The 14518-nt window shown below is 44.5% G+C and overlaps 1 protein-coding gene across 1 annotated transcript in view; it reads right to left on the bottom strand.

The window, feature by feature from the left end:
- ptprfa (protein tyrosine phosphatase receptor type Fa) overlaps positions 1-14518 on the bottom strand; it is a 404110-nt gene that overhangs the window by 349838 nt on the left and 39754 nt on the right. The window lies entirely within an intron of this gene.

Raw genomic sequence — 14518 nt, 5'->3', positions numbered from 1 at the left:
CTAAATGGCAGTGCTGCTGTCTGATGCATGTCAGAACCCATGCACCCGATGTTAACTGCCCGCTAGTCTATATCAACGACTTCTCATTTCCGGGATTGTTCAAGTGCCGCCGGAAAATTTCGACGGAAGATTTCGCCGAATGTCCCTCATTTTGGCCGGATGTCCATCACCTTTCTCTTTCTGTGTGTTGGCATTTTAAACTCCGGTGGATTTCTGAGGACTATGGTTAACTGCTCCTCAAATCTCTGCAGGGTAAATCCAGACAGCTAGCTAGACTATCTGTCCAATCTGAGTTTTCTGTTGCACAACTAAAACAACTTTTGAACGTACACATGTTCCACCAAAACAAGTTCTTTCCCGAGGCTATTTTGCAGTAACTCCGTCCGAGTTTAGCGACGCCCAAGACAATTGTGATTGGTTTGAAGAAATGCCAATAAACCAGAGCACATTTTTTTCCCATCCTGGAATGCTGTGTGGACTAGCCAGACCTTCCTCCTCAGCGCTGTGGAGGAAGGTCTGGTAATGCAAGACTAGCCCACATACCACCAATTTCAGGGTATCCATTCGTAATCTGAAGCTCATAACAAAGTGGGTCATGCAGCAAGAAAAAGTCCCTAAACACACAAGTTGGACCACCAAAGAATAGTTAAATCAGAAGAAAATTAAATTTTGACTGTTTTCTTAATCCTTCTCCATGCTCTTTTGGTGGATTCCAGACACTACCACTCCCGTGTGTGTCTGTTCCTTCCCGCAACTTGTGTTTGGTCCGTCCCTGCAACGCAAACATTAATTAGATTGTCAATAGATTGACCAATTGCTTTAGAGACTTCTCCCCCCCACCCAGGGACAAAACATTATTTTACCGTGTAGTATTAATAAATACATGAAAACCTGTCGGTAGTAAGTACTGAAATTACGCTTAAAATCACACGCTCCCGCAAGATTTGTGTTGGGTCCCGCAGGACCCGCGGTTTTCCAATCCCAATAGAGTCCTCTAGTCCAAACATTATTACAGTAGAAATGTTGTGAAAAGACCTGAAGAGAACAGTTCATGCATGGAAGCCCACCGACATCATCGAGTTGAAGCAGTTTTGTAAGGATGAATGGGACAAAATTCCTCCAAACAGACGTGTGGGAATGATCAACAGATACAGAAAATGTTTGTTTGAAGTTATTGCACCAGGTACTGAGAGCAATCAGCAAGCAGTTCACATAAATTACTAAAGAGTACAAGTACACAGAAGTCACGTTTCTGTTCATATTCCGGTTTAGGAGTCACAGATTGGTGCAAGTTTGGTACAGCAGTAAGAGCTAATTTAGGTAGCATTTTGCCCACTGGCAACTTTGGTAAACAATTTTTTGATCCTATTATTTTATCCTATGAAATTGTAAATACGGGTTGCTTTTCACTTGTCCCTGTGATCGGCACAGCTGGCTGACGCCATCTAATGTGTGTTGGCATGTGTTTCCATTCACATACCCCACAGCAGTGGAGCAACCCTACACGCTGTCCTTGTCTTGAACACAACTCTCTCCGTCACTGTTGTAGCTCCAGTGTTTCATTCACACGTCAATCAGCTTGCTGTGGTAACCTCAGTACTATCACAGCTTCTAACTCACGCTTGTGAACTTTGGTTTTGCATTACGTGTATCAATCTATATCATATATTCTGCATGCGGCTGCGTGCACTGGACTGTAACCCCCATACCGTGACAGTTAGGCACGGTTACACGATTACACGGTTACAATTACATGAGAGTAGATTGGATATCATTAATCCCAACTCAGATCCAGTATTTACAATTTGTACAGTATATAGGCAGTGCAGGGGCGGGGCTATAAGAGGGGCACGGGGTCCCCCCGGACTCAGATCTTAAACCCCCCCCCCCCTTCCTGTAGACAGAGCAGAAGCGAGGCGGTTGAGACAGAGATAACAGAGGGAACCCAGACAAGGTCATTGTCTTGGTGTTGGTCATGTCACCTCCTGTGATCCGTCATTGGTGAGGTGTCTAACAAGGCAGCTGGCAGGGAGAAGACAGGTATGAGGACAGAGCGGCGTGGCTGGGAGGCTGACACCTGTCAAATTAATGTCCTCTGCTACGAGCCGCTCAATAAACTCTCCCAACAGCAGCTGATGAAGGATGTGTTCCGGATGCCCTCATCGATCTCCAGCCCCAATACAAAACACATGTTAGTGCTGTAATGTGACACTGCTCAGCCCTCCCCGGCTTAACGAATCACAAATAGGTTTCTTACCTTTCATATTTTGTACTTAATGGTATTTATATTAGTTTCAATTAGTTTATTTTTTGGTGTTTGTTCATTGACATGACTTTCTCTTTTCTTTTGTCAGTCCTATCATTAAGTATTGTTATATGCAATGCTGTGCCAAATGGGGCATTATTTGTGTCTGTCTGTGTGTGTGTGTGTGTGTGTGTGTGTGTGTGTGTGTGTGTGTGTGTGTCTGTCTAGATTCTGTTGTGGAGGTGCAGATCCAGCTTTAATAGTCAAAAATATCACTCCTCACAGTGACCTGCGCCAATCTTCTTCTTTTTCTTTTTTTTTTTTTTACCATTTTTCATTTTCATTGATTTATTTGTCACGATTTTTTACTGTTTTCTATTATGAACCATGCACCTACTGTCAATTCTAAAATATTAGCCAGGGGTCCAGTCAATTATAAGAGCTGTGTGTAAAAAAATGACTAGGGATGTGGTAGAAGGGTGGAATACGTGTGATAATGGCTCACATTGCAAATTCAACATCACGTACATTTCCTCAGCACTAATACCATCAGTACAACAACTGAATCGTGTCATTCTCACCACACTGCATAGGCATAATTTACAAGGGGGGGGGGGTTACAACAAATTATGCCTATCCCCCCCAATAATCAAAACTGGCCAGTGCAACCCCCCTCCCCAAATAACTAATATTAATTTCCTTTACATAATTAAAGACATTTGCACCAGAAGTTGATGCAGAAAAGGCACAAATTGTTGCTCACTAGAATGCAGGAAAGGAAGTGTTTGATATGCTCAAAATTTCAATGTTGCTCAAAAGTGGAGATCTAAAGCCACCACATGTCTGTATGGTCAATTGTTTGTATATGTATGTTTTATGTTCTTATATGTATTTATGTCATTTGAGACAAATTTATGTCACTCATGACAGACAATAACATTTTTCCTATTTCATAATCGTATATATAATTGTATTATATATATATATATTATTATTATTATTATTATTATTGTTATATTTTATTATAGAGCAGCAAAGTGGTGAGTATGACAAAATTGATCAAAAAAACAGGTAAACTGCCAGACCTAGATATCCGGCTCGGAAGTCTCTGGCACTGCATTCTATTTATTTACAACGCCTTGCTTAAAAAACTGCCTGTATATTTAACAAGCTTGCTGGATTTGAAATTGTATCACTGTGGCACTCGCGCTAGTGATTCCTTGATCCCTACATATTCCATTTGTTAGGACAGAATTAGGCAAAACTGCATTTGAATATTATGCTCCATGTAAATGGAATAACCTGCGGATTCTAATGAAATTGAACAGCCTGATTCCATTTAATCACTTTAAATGTCTTCTTTAGGAGTCCATGTATTCTGAATGTACACTTTGAGTTGTTTAACATTCTGTAATGGTTTTATGTGTTTACTGTGTGTTGCAATTGTATATTATATATTAATTACTATGTTCAGTAATTGTATATGTATTTTAATTGTATATGGCATGTAATCAGGATGTCATTGGACATGAGAGCTTGCTCTTAATTGGCCCTCCCTGAATAAATAAAGGTGATATATACGTTATCGGACAGAGCCGGTCTGAAACTGAGAGCCTCCTGATTTAAACAAGGTGTTGATAGTCATCCTCCAGCCTGAGCCCAGAGCCAGGTCTTACAGTTTCAATGGCTTCCAGTGGATAATTTAAATAATTTATCTCCTTTAATAAAGTCTGATCCACCCTACAAAGAAAAGGCTAAACAATGGCTACTAGTATTCCCCTACAGAATGTGGAGATCTTTTTATATATATATATAATATACGTATATTTACATCTTAACCTTGTTTTACGTCCACTGTCTATCATTTCTTTTTTGGGTGATGTTTCTTTTCTTCCTTTCTTTTTTTGTGTTCATCTGACCTGGTTTTCTAGCTCTTTAGTTCCTGTTGCCTAATATATCTTAATGTCAGTCATTGAATGCCCGGTCTCTGTCTTGATAAAGGTTGCTGGACTGTGTTAATACCACCATTAATGATGACTTTATCTTTCTATCAATGAATGTCTAAAATGTTGTATTTTCTATAAATGTATTAGAATATTGAAATAAGCCATGACCAAAACCCAAGATTTGAGGAAGGAAGGTTTGCATGAACAACCATCAGCATCACAGGCATACTATAAAGATTGGGAGCCTTTATTATTAAGAATAACAAACTGACTCTACTAGGTTATTAGGTTAGGTTTAGTAAGGTTTATTATTTTGGCAGTTATTTTTTATTATGTTATTGTAGAAAGCTAAGAATATTTACAAAAACAAAATATCAATAATTCTTGATCGATCAGATCGCCATGAAATTTACTTATATTCATGAAACTCAAACCCTGCTGAATATGGCGACTCTTGACCTTGCTTCTATGGACACCTTTGGGACAAAATTGCAACTACTTAAAAAAAATTCCAACTGCACAGAAGATTGCATTTTTTTCCTAGAAAAGATAAAAAATAGTGAGCTGTTGCAAACTCAAAAAATGTATTCATCTAGAAAATTAAAGATCCTGTAGGTAGGATTACGAAGATCCAGGATTTAGCCAAAAAATTTGAACATCGACAACTTCTCAGTCCCTGCCCCATCCATCCATCCATCCATCTTCGTCCGCTTATCCGGTGTCGGGTCGCGGGGGGAGCAGTTCCAGCAGGGGACCCCAAACTTCCCTTTCCCGAGCAACATTAACCAGCTCCGACTGGGGATCCCGGAGGCGTTCCCAGGCCAGGTTGGAGATATAATCCCTCCACCTAGTCCTGGGTCTTCCCCGAGGCCTCCTCCCAGCTGGACGTGCCTGGAACACCTCCCTAGGGAGGCGCCCAGGGGGCATCCTTACCAGATGCCCGAACCACCTCAACTGGCTCCTTTCGACGCAAAGGAGCAGCGGCTCTCTCCGAGCTCCTCACGGATGACTGAGCTTCTCACCCTATCTCTAAGGGAGACGCCAGCCACCCTCCTGAGGAAACCCATTTCGCCGCTTGTACCCTGGATCTCGTTCTTTCGGTCATGACCCAGCCTTCATGACCATAGGTGAGGGTAGGAACGAAAACTGACCCGGTAGATCGAGAGCTTTGCCTTCTGGCTAAGCTCTCTTTTCGTCTAACGGTGCGATAGATTGAATGCAATACCGCACCCGCTGCGCCGATTCTCCGACCAATCTCCCGCTCCATTGTCCCCTCACTCGCGAACACAACCCCAAGGTACTTGAACTCCTTCACTTGGGGTAAGGACTCATTCCCTACCTGGAGAAGGCATTCCATCGGTTTCCTGCTGAGAACCATGGCCTCAGATTTAGAGGTGCTGATCCTCATCCCAACCGCTTCACACTCGGTTGCGAACCGATCCAGTGAGTGCTGAAGGTCGCAGGCCGATGATGCCATCAGGACCACATCATCTGCAAAGAGCAGCGATGAGATCCCCAGCCCACCAAACTGCAAACCCTCCCCACCCCGACTACGCCTCGATATCCTGTCCATAAATACTACAAACAGGATTGGTGACAAAGCGCAGCCCTGGCGGAGGCCAACCCTCACCTGAAACGAGTCCGACTTACTACCGAGAACCCGGACACAGCTCTCGCTTTGGTTGTACAGAGATTGGATGGCCCTGAGAAGAGACCCCTCACCCCATACTCCCGCAGCACCTCCCACAGTATCTCCCGGGGACCCGGTCATACGCCTTCTCCAAATCCACAAAACACATGTAGACCGGTTGGGCATACTCCCAGGCTCCCTCCAGGATCCTTGCGAGAGTGAAGAGCTGGTCCGTTGTTCCACGACCAGGACGGAATCCGCATTGTTCCTCCTCAACCCGAGGTTCGACTATCGGCCGAACCCTCCTTTCCAGCACCTTGGAGTAGACTTTACCAGGGAGGCTGAGAAGTGTGATACCCCTATAATTGGCACACACCCTCTGGTCCCCCCTTTTAAAAAGGGGAACCACCACCCCAGTCTGCCACTCCTTTGGCACCGTCCCAAACTTCCACGCAATGTTGAAAAGGCGTGTCAACCAGGACAGCCCCTCCACACCCAGAGCCTTGAGCATTTCTGGACGGATCTCATCAATCCCCTCGGGCTTTGCCACTGTGTAGTTGTTTGACTACATCAGTGACTTCCGCCTGGGAAATCGACGACAATCCCCCATTATCCTCCAGCTCTGCCTCTAACATAGAGGGCGATTAGTCGGATTCAGGAGTTCCTCAAAGTGCTCCTTCCACCGCCCTATTACCTCCTCAGTTGAGGTCAACAGTGTCCCATCCTTACTGTACACAGCTTGGATGGTTCCCCGCTTCCCCTCCTGAGGTGGCGAACAGTTTTCCAGAAGCACTTTGGTGCCGACCGAAAGTCCTTCTCCATGTCTTCTCCAAACTTCTCCCACACCCGCTGCTTTGCCTCTTTCACGGCAGAGGCTGCAGCCCTTCGGCCCTTCGGGTACCCTGCAACTGCCTCCGAGTCCTCCGGGATAACATATCCCGGAAAGACTCCTTCTTCAGTCGGACGGCTTCCCTGACCACCGGTGTCCACCACGGTGTTCGTGGGTTACCGCCCCTTGAGGCACCTAAGACCCTAAGACCACAGCTCCTCGCCGCAGCTTCAGCAATGGAAACTTTGAACATTGTCCACTCGGGTTCAATGCCCCCAGCCTCCACAGGAATGCACGAAAAGCTCCGCCGGAGGTGTGAGTTGAAAGTCTGTTGGACAGGGGCCTCCTCCAGACGTTCCCAATTTACCCGCACTACACGTTTGGGCTTACCAGGTCTGTCCAGAGTCTTCCCCACCCCTGACCCAACTCACCACCAGATGGTGATCGGTTGACAGCTCTGCCCCTCTCTTCACCCGAGTGTCCAAAACATACGGCCTCAGATCAGATGAAACGATTATGAAATCGATCATTGACCTTCGGCCTAGGGTGCTCTGGTACCAGGTACACTTATGAGCATCCCTATGTTCGAACATGGTGTTCGTTATAGACAATCCATGACTAGCACAGAAGTCCAACAACAAACACCCACTCTGGTTTAGATCAGGGAGGCCGTTCCTCCCAATCACGCCTCCAGGTGTCTCCATCATTGCCCACGTGTGCGTTGAAGTCCCCCAGCAGAACAATGGAGTCCCCACTGGAGCCCCATGCAGGACTCCAGTCAAGGTCTCCAAGAAGGCTGAATACTCCGAACTCCTGTTTGGTGCATATGCACAAACAACAGTCAGAGTTTTCCCCCACAACCCGCAGGCGTGGGGAGGCGACCCTCTCGTCCACCGGGTAAACCCAACACAGCGGCGCCAGCCGGGGCTTGTGAGTATCCCCACACCCGCCCGGCGCCTCACACCCTGGGCAACTCCGGAGAAGAAAAGAGTCCACCCCTATCCAGGAGTATGGTTCCAGAACCAAGACTGTGCGTGAGGTAAGCCCCACCAGATCTAACCGGTAGCGCCCACCTCCCGCACCAGTTCCGCTCCTTCCCCCACAGAGAGGTGACGCCCACGCCCCCAGAGCCAGCGTCTGCCGCCCGGGTCTGGTCCGTCGAGGCCCCTGACCTTCACTGCCACCCATGTGGCATCGCACCCGACCCCAACGGTTCCTCCCACAGGTGGTGGGCCCATGGGATGGAGAGGGAGTTGCCACGTAGCTTGTTCGGGCTGTGCCCGGCCGGGCTCCGTGGCAAACCCGCCACCAGGCGCTTCGCCGACGAGCCCGCCGCCTGGGCCTGGCTCCAGACGGGGGCCCCGGGCTTCCTCCGGGCAGGGTCACTCCATCTCTGCTTAGCTTTTGCATTCGGGTTTTTGAACCATTCTTTGTCTGGCCCCTCACCTGAGACCACTTTGCCTTGGGAGACCCTACCAGGAGCACAAAGCTCCAGACAACACAGCCCTCAGGTTCACAGAGACACACAAACCTCTCCACCACGATAAGGTGATGGTTCACGGAGAGTCCCTGCCCCCCTTTCTGCTAAAGCCCAAAACGGTCTCCTAAGCCCCTCCCCCCACAAGGGAGAATGAATGCCTGCATACGAGCAGTGATTGCCACGCAGTTAGACACCCCCTGATTGGTGCATCTGAACAGGGAGTGTGGATTTTTACAAATTGCACTACAGGCTGTAGGTGGTGCCAGAGGAGCCGGATTTGTTTTTTAAATTACCTGCTTCATGTAGTTCTACTCGAACATAGGGTCAGTTTCAGCAAATATGACAGAAAGTTAGTTTTATAAGGCTTACCTACTGCACCTTTAAGTTACACTAAGTCATAGTAAAAAAGATATCTAATTTGAGATTCTGGAGATTTATCTTGAATCCCAAATAATGTGGACAAGTACACCATTTCTTCAATGTCATGCAGCATGCCTGTGGCTAATGGCCAGCACTTAGCAATTGCTTCTGTGTGTGACTTCAGGTGTTTAAGTGTCATAATAGCGAGAACACATTTATATTCATGAATGCAGCTTTGCTAATACAGAGAGGTCCTCTGGGTGCACGGCAGAGGAGGCAGTCCTCATGTGATGCAGCGCTCCCACAGCACACCAGCAGCGTCTCTCTGAAGTGACCAATGCAAAGGTTGTTTGCCCACATGCCATTAACCAGCACACTTCAACCAGCAATACTATCTGTCAAGAGCGCCTCTCAATCCCAGAGCAACGGCAAATTGTGTCTATTTTAACCGTGCTGTGCTAGTGAGAAAAATAACAGACAGTGATGGAAACGGAGATGAAGATTGCCTTTTTGTACTGTTTCAGCTCTGTTACAACGACTACTAAGAGTTGTCTTGATAAGATATTGATATTCAGACCTCTAAGGACAAACACACTTCACAGTGTTTATGGGTTAGTCAATGAAGTCGGACTCTCTGATTGATGTTTAATGAGGAAAACGAGAGAACAAAAACAACATTTCCCAGCAATCAGCAATAATCACCCTTTCTTAAAGGAGGGTTTATTCAACCCGTTCTCTCTCCCAGCTCGTCAAATACTGACGCTAAGTCAGTGTCTCTCAGCGTCAGATACCGACGCAAAAATCCCCCTTTAGCGTCTGTACCGGGCAGAGCAGCAACTCGACCGCGGCGCTGTAAATTGACGTAGTATTAAGAGAGACAACCATAGAGTATTTAGCCTGGATGCCAGCCAAACTTAGCCCCGCCCACAACATTTGAGGTTGGGAAGTTCGGTCTGGACTTGATCCGTTGTGGAGCAACTATGCTCGAACCAATCAAATTGTCAGGGCGGGCTTTATATGACAATGGACAGATGATCAACAGTAACGTAATCAACCACGGCACCACGGTTGAATTCATTTACAGCAAAGATGGCTGCCGCTGGAGAATTGAGATGTGTAGATTCCGTCATTGCGTCTGTTATAAAAGATATCGACAGCGCATTCATTTTAAAAGAGGAACAGAGGTGTGTGTGTATAAGTGCATGCATGCATAAGTACTATGTTATTTAATTTGATTATCTCTTCTTTGCAAATGTCACTATCTTATGAATGGAAACGGATCGTTGCTGCACAAATATATGGATGAGTGTGTACGTAAGGGTAGCTATATAGGTATATGGCTAATAGCTATAACAGTTCATATATTCTTCAATGTAGATGGTTAAAAGTATTCATGTATGTGTGTACATGTATACTCACTCTTACTGGGATGTTGTAAAAAAAAACGCACAGGTCTTTTCTTATTTTTTTTATGTATGAGTGTGTAAGTACATCGCCTATTCATAGGTGTATATACATATATATATATATATATATATATATATATATATATATATATATATATATATAGAACTGCAATCAAGGCATTTGTCGATAGGAAAGATGTTTTTGCCGTCCTTCCTACGGGATTCGGCAAAATTTTAATTTATCAACTTAAAATTTGGGAAGCTAAGAAGATGGGGCTCAACATATGTCACATACTCCGTTGCTCTGATTGGTTGTAGGTCTATCCAATTGAGTGCAGCGGCATTTTCTTTACTGGTTTGGTTGAAACACACCCCATAATGACAGCCCAGTGGAGCAGTATCAGACTCATAATCTGACTAGAATCTGACTATGACGATGCCAGGCTATAGAGTAGTACGAAAGACCGAAAATCCTCGTAAGGAGGTTGGTTGGGGGGGTGGATGGGTCAAACAACACAGAACTTTAACCCAGGAGACCGGGGTTCATGTCCAGTTCTTATCACTGAAACGTACATTTTTTAACCCCACCCACCATCTTTTCCTAAACCTAACTGTCCCATTCTTGTGCCGCATGTCAGTTAAACGCACGTCCCGACCCGGAGCGCCAAAAAGTGACAACAAGAGTCCCAACCAAGAGCGTCTACATATGACGTCAAAAGCAAGGAGCCGACAGACAGCTGGTGAACAGGTCTGTGTGCTGTAATGTTTAACTGGGCTGTGGTTCACAAAAGATACAAAGAATATTACCTTGTTTTAGGTCTGTATATACAATATATCTGTATAACTCCTTAGAAGCAGCACAGAGATTAACAGTGATGATATAGGCTGGCTGGGGCTGAACTCTGAACTGCTATCATCAGCCTTGAGCAATTTTCCCAAGATGAATGCTGGAATAATGTTACATATCACAGATGTTTTACAGAAATGTCCTATTTTCAGTGGATTTTTCATTTATTTTGTATAACTTTATTTAACATGACGGTAGAAGGTGTAATATAGATGCTGCTGTTGAACTGAGACAATTAAGACATTTCAGTTTACAGGAAAGTACTGGTATTGTTCTTATTGGAATTGTTTATTGTTATAACTTTAGCTTTTGTGATAAATGTTCTGTGTTTGCTGATTAAAAGAATAACACGTATTGCTGGCAATTCCTATCTATGTTCTCATCCTTGCATAGGTTTTGATGGTGTCTCATGTTAGAATGTTCCATGATATGTTTGATCTGTTACACAGTGAATACTGAACTTTAGTTATACTTTAAAGATAATTTTTGGGGCATTTTAAGCCTTTATTTTGACAGGACAGATAAAGAGATGAAAGGGGAGAGAGAGGGGGAATGACATGCAGCAAGAGGCCACAGGCCGGAGTCGAACCTGGGCCCGCTGCGTCGAGGAGTGACCCTTTATATATGGACACCCGCTCTACCAACTGACTTATCTGGGCGCCCAACTCTGGTTATACTCGCAATATAATTGCAATTCGATTTTTGCCCCCAAATCGTTCAGCCCTAGCCTGGTTGACACCAGACCCTTCTCAGCTGTAACTGAGAGTGGATGTGGGCAAGGTTCATCCACAGCCCATTTCCAAAGTCACGGCATCACCAATAAATGCCGCTCAAACGCCTCTGGGCGCAATTGGATAGTCCTTCAACCAATCAGACCACCGATCCTGGTGACGTAGCAGCGACAGCGGCATCAGCGGGTCGCTGCGCTTCGGTGGCCATCATGTTGAATGTAAACAAAAAGCTGCTCGCCGTCGCTGCGCCATCGTCATCGTGTGAAGCCTGCCTCAACGGTTGTGATTGGTGCCTCGATTTGGAAAAAACGGAAATGGGTTTGAATGGCTAGACTGACTTGCAGAGCAAATCTCAAATTTGCCGGAAGTTCGTCAGGGTTTTCCCAGGCTAGTTCAGCCTTACATACACCTGAAATTAAAATAGTTAAAAAGTGCTTTATAAACAGCTTAACCTGAAGCAGAAACATAAAAGATAGATGAAATTGAGTAGGATGCGGCAAACAATAAATAAAGCTATTTTAAAATTATACAGGTTTTAAACATCAACAACAGCTGATAGAATCATTTTGTCAATCAATGTCCCAAATAATAAAACTCATCACACGCTACCAAAGCCCAAAGCAAGTCTTTAACATTGCTTACTCCATCTGATGGAGTAAGCAATGTTAAAGACTTGCATTAGAGAAGCTGCTACTCTGCAGACATTGTTTAGGATTTTCATCACGTATTAAGTGACATGAATAAGGAATTGGCTAAAAATCGTCAGCAAGTAATTTTCCGTCCATCAACAATATCCCAAAAACCAGGCTGCAAATCTTTCATGACTGAACCAACTTGGCAGACACTTCATGGGTTTATTGCTAAACCAATAAACAACAAGTGGAAAACTGGTGTAAAATAATCCATTTACATCATGTAGCTGTAACAGCTTGGCACATGTTACCCTTAAACCACCATGTTACCAATATATCTGCCGTTTAGATATCATTTATCATTTATTTGTTATGTTTATGGTCCTTTCTTATCGATCCCCATCCAGATTATGCTCTGGTTCAAGGGCACCACCGCTTAATCGTCAAATGCATTTCACAAATACAACTGATCTTAATTGTGCTACAGCTCAGTCAAACATTTGATTTCTGTTTGTGTGGAGTTAGTGTAGCTAGATATAGACTCCTGTATCAGCTGCAGTGGTCCTTTTCCATTATACTGCATGTGAGAGTAGTGCAAGATTATTCGTTTTGTCAGCACAGAAAAACAAACCAGATGCAGGTGTTTTCATGGTAACATTCTGGCAGACCAGAAAGCTCTAACCCTTCAAAGCCATCAACCATTTCTCCCTCAATCTGCTGAATACATTTAGAGGAGAAACCTGAAATCCTTCAGGGACTGAAAGTGGCTAAAACGCCCTCACCTGCACACAAGCCAGGCAAACATCTGTCTTGCTGCTCTAATGCTGCATTTGAGTAGTCTTAGTCAGAGTGCTTCTCTTTCAGCTGATGAAATTTGAAGACGCAGGATGTGTGTTTCTCCTTTAACCTTTCACCTGGAGGGCCCTATCTTGCACCCGGCGCAGCGCAAAGCCCGACGCAAGTGTATTTACTAGTTTAAGACCGATGCAGTTGTCAATTTCCCGTCCAGCGCCCGCGTCGTTTAAATACCAAATGCACCTGCGCCCATCTTTGCGCCCATGGGCGTGCTGGTCTTACAGGGAGGTGTGTTCAGGGGCATTCTTGGCGTATTGCTATCTTGAAGCAGCGGGAAGTGATCGCGCCACTGACCAACAAAAACCTGGTCTAAAGTCAATAACGCAGCATTTCATTGTTATTTTAATAGCGAATTAGTAAAATGCGCCTAGGCTCGTGCACACTAGCTTGTTACATACACACAGGGAAGCGCAGCAGCACATATCCATGCAAAAGATTGCAAATAAAAATATTACGTTGCAAATCTGCCATAATAATAGCAATGCGCCAAGGTACAAACATTCCTTGCTTTTAAAGGAAATGGGAGATGGAGATTACGCCCAAAACACACCTATGAATTAATGAAGACCGTATAACCCTTTTGAACCATGCGCCCGGCACATGGACCCTTTTTTCCGGCGTCAAACTAGCAAAAGTGAATTTGGACAAAATAACCTAAACGCACCTGCGCCATGCTCTTCACGCCGTGCGCTTAGCTCATTAAAATAGGGCCTGAAGGATCAAACTGTAGCTTACCGTGCACCAGTGCGATATACTGCCTAGGTCACACCTGCTCTGAAAAAAACTGGCATGTGCAATGGATTTACCCTAATAGCACATTCCATTCAAAAACCGTCTAGTTCCTGGCCCTTAACTAGCGATTTGGCACTAGGGCTATTACTATAGGGCGTTACTGCCAGCTCGTTTTTTTTCAGAAAGTTGTCAATGAAACTTCTGTGCCTTTAATGCTGTGTATGTGTATGTTAATACAATGTTCTTTCTAGGTCCGTTACTTCAGCATAAAGGACTTTCTGTTTCTGAGAGAATAAAGCAGACTGTTTCTGAGCTTGGTGTCTGTTTCTGTTTCCTTCACCTGTTGCCCTGCTTCAGTTCAGTTAGCACAGTTGGTGCTGTGGTTGCAGACATCCCAGATGTAACTTTGGATTTATCTCTGACTTGAAATTGAATTCCTGTTGAATATAATTGTACAACTGAAGTCGTTTTTTTGAAATCCATTGGTTCCTGCTTGAGTTTTATTTAACATTCAATTAAATTTTTTGGTTATTGCAGGTACTAAGGGTACTAGAACTAGTACAGGTACTAAGACAACAAAATGCAGTTAAAGCATCTAACGAGAAGCGCAAAAAAGCAGTAAACTGCAGCGTTTAAGTAATACAATAATGAATAAATAGAATGTGGAATAAACAGTAAGGGGTTGGAATACATAAATATATGAACAGTTATAACTGTGGTATGAATATGCTAAGATATTTACAGTTGAACATAGTAAGCAATGCAGGTAAGTATTAAGTGCAGACAGTGTAAGTACAAGTTGTGCTAATAGTTCAGGTATATCCC

Source organism: Perca flavescens, chromosome 9 (genome assembly GCF_004354835.1).
Source record: "Perca flavescens isolate YP-PL-M2 chromosome 9, PFLA_1.0, whole genome shotgun sequence".
NCBI lineage: Eukaryota > Metazoa > Chordata > Actinopteri > Perciformes > Percidae > Perca > Perca flavescens.
The sequence above is the reverse complement of the archived record's forward strand: the minus strand, read 5'-3'. Positions and strand labels throughout refer to the sequence as shown.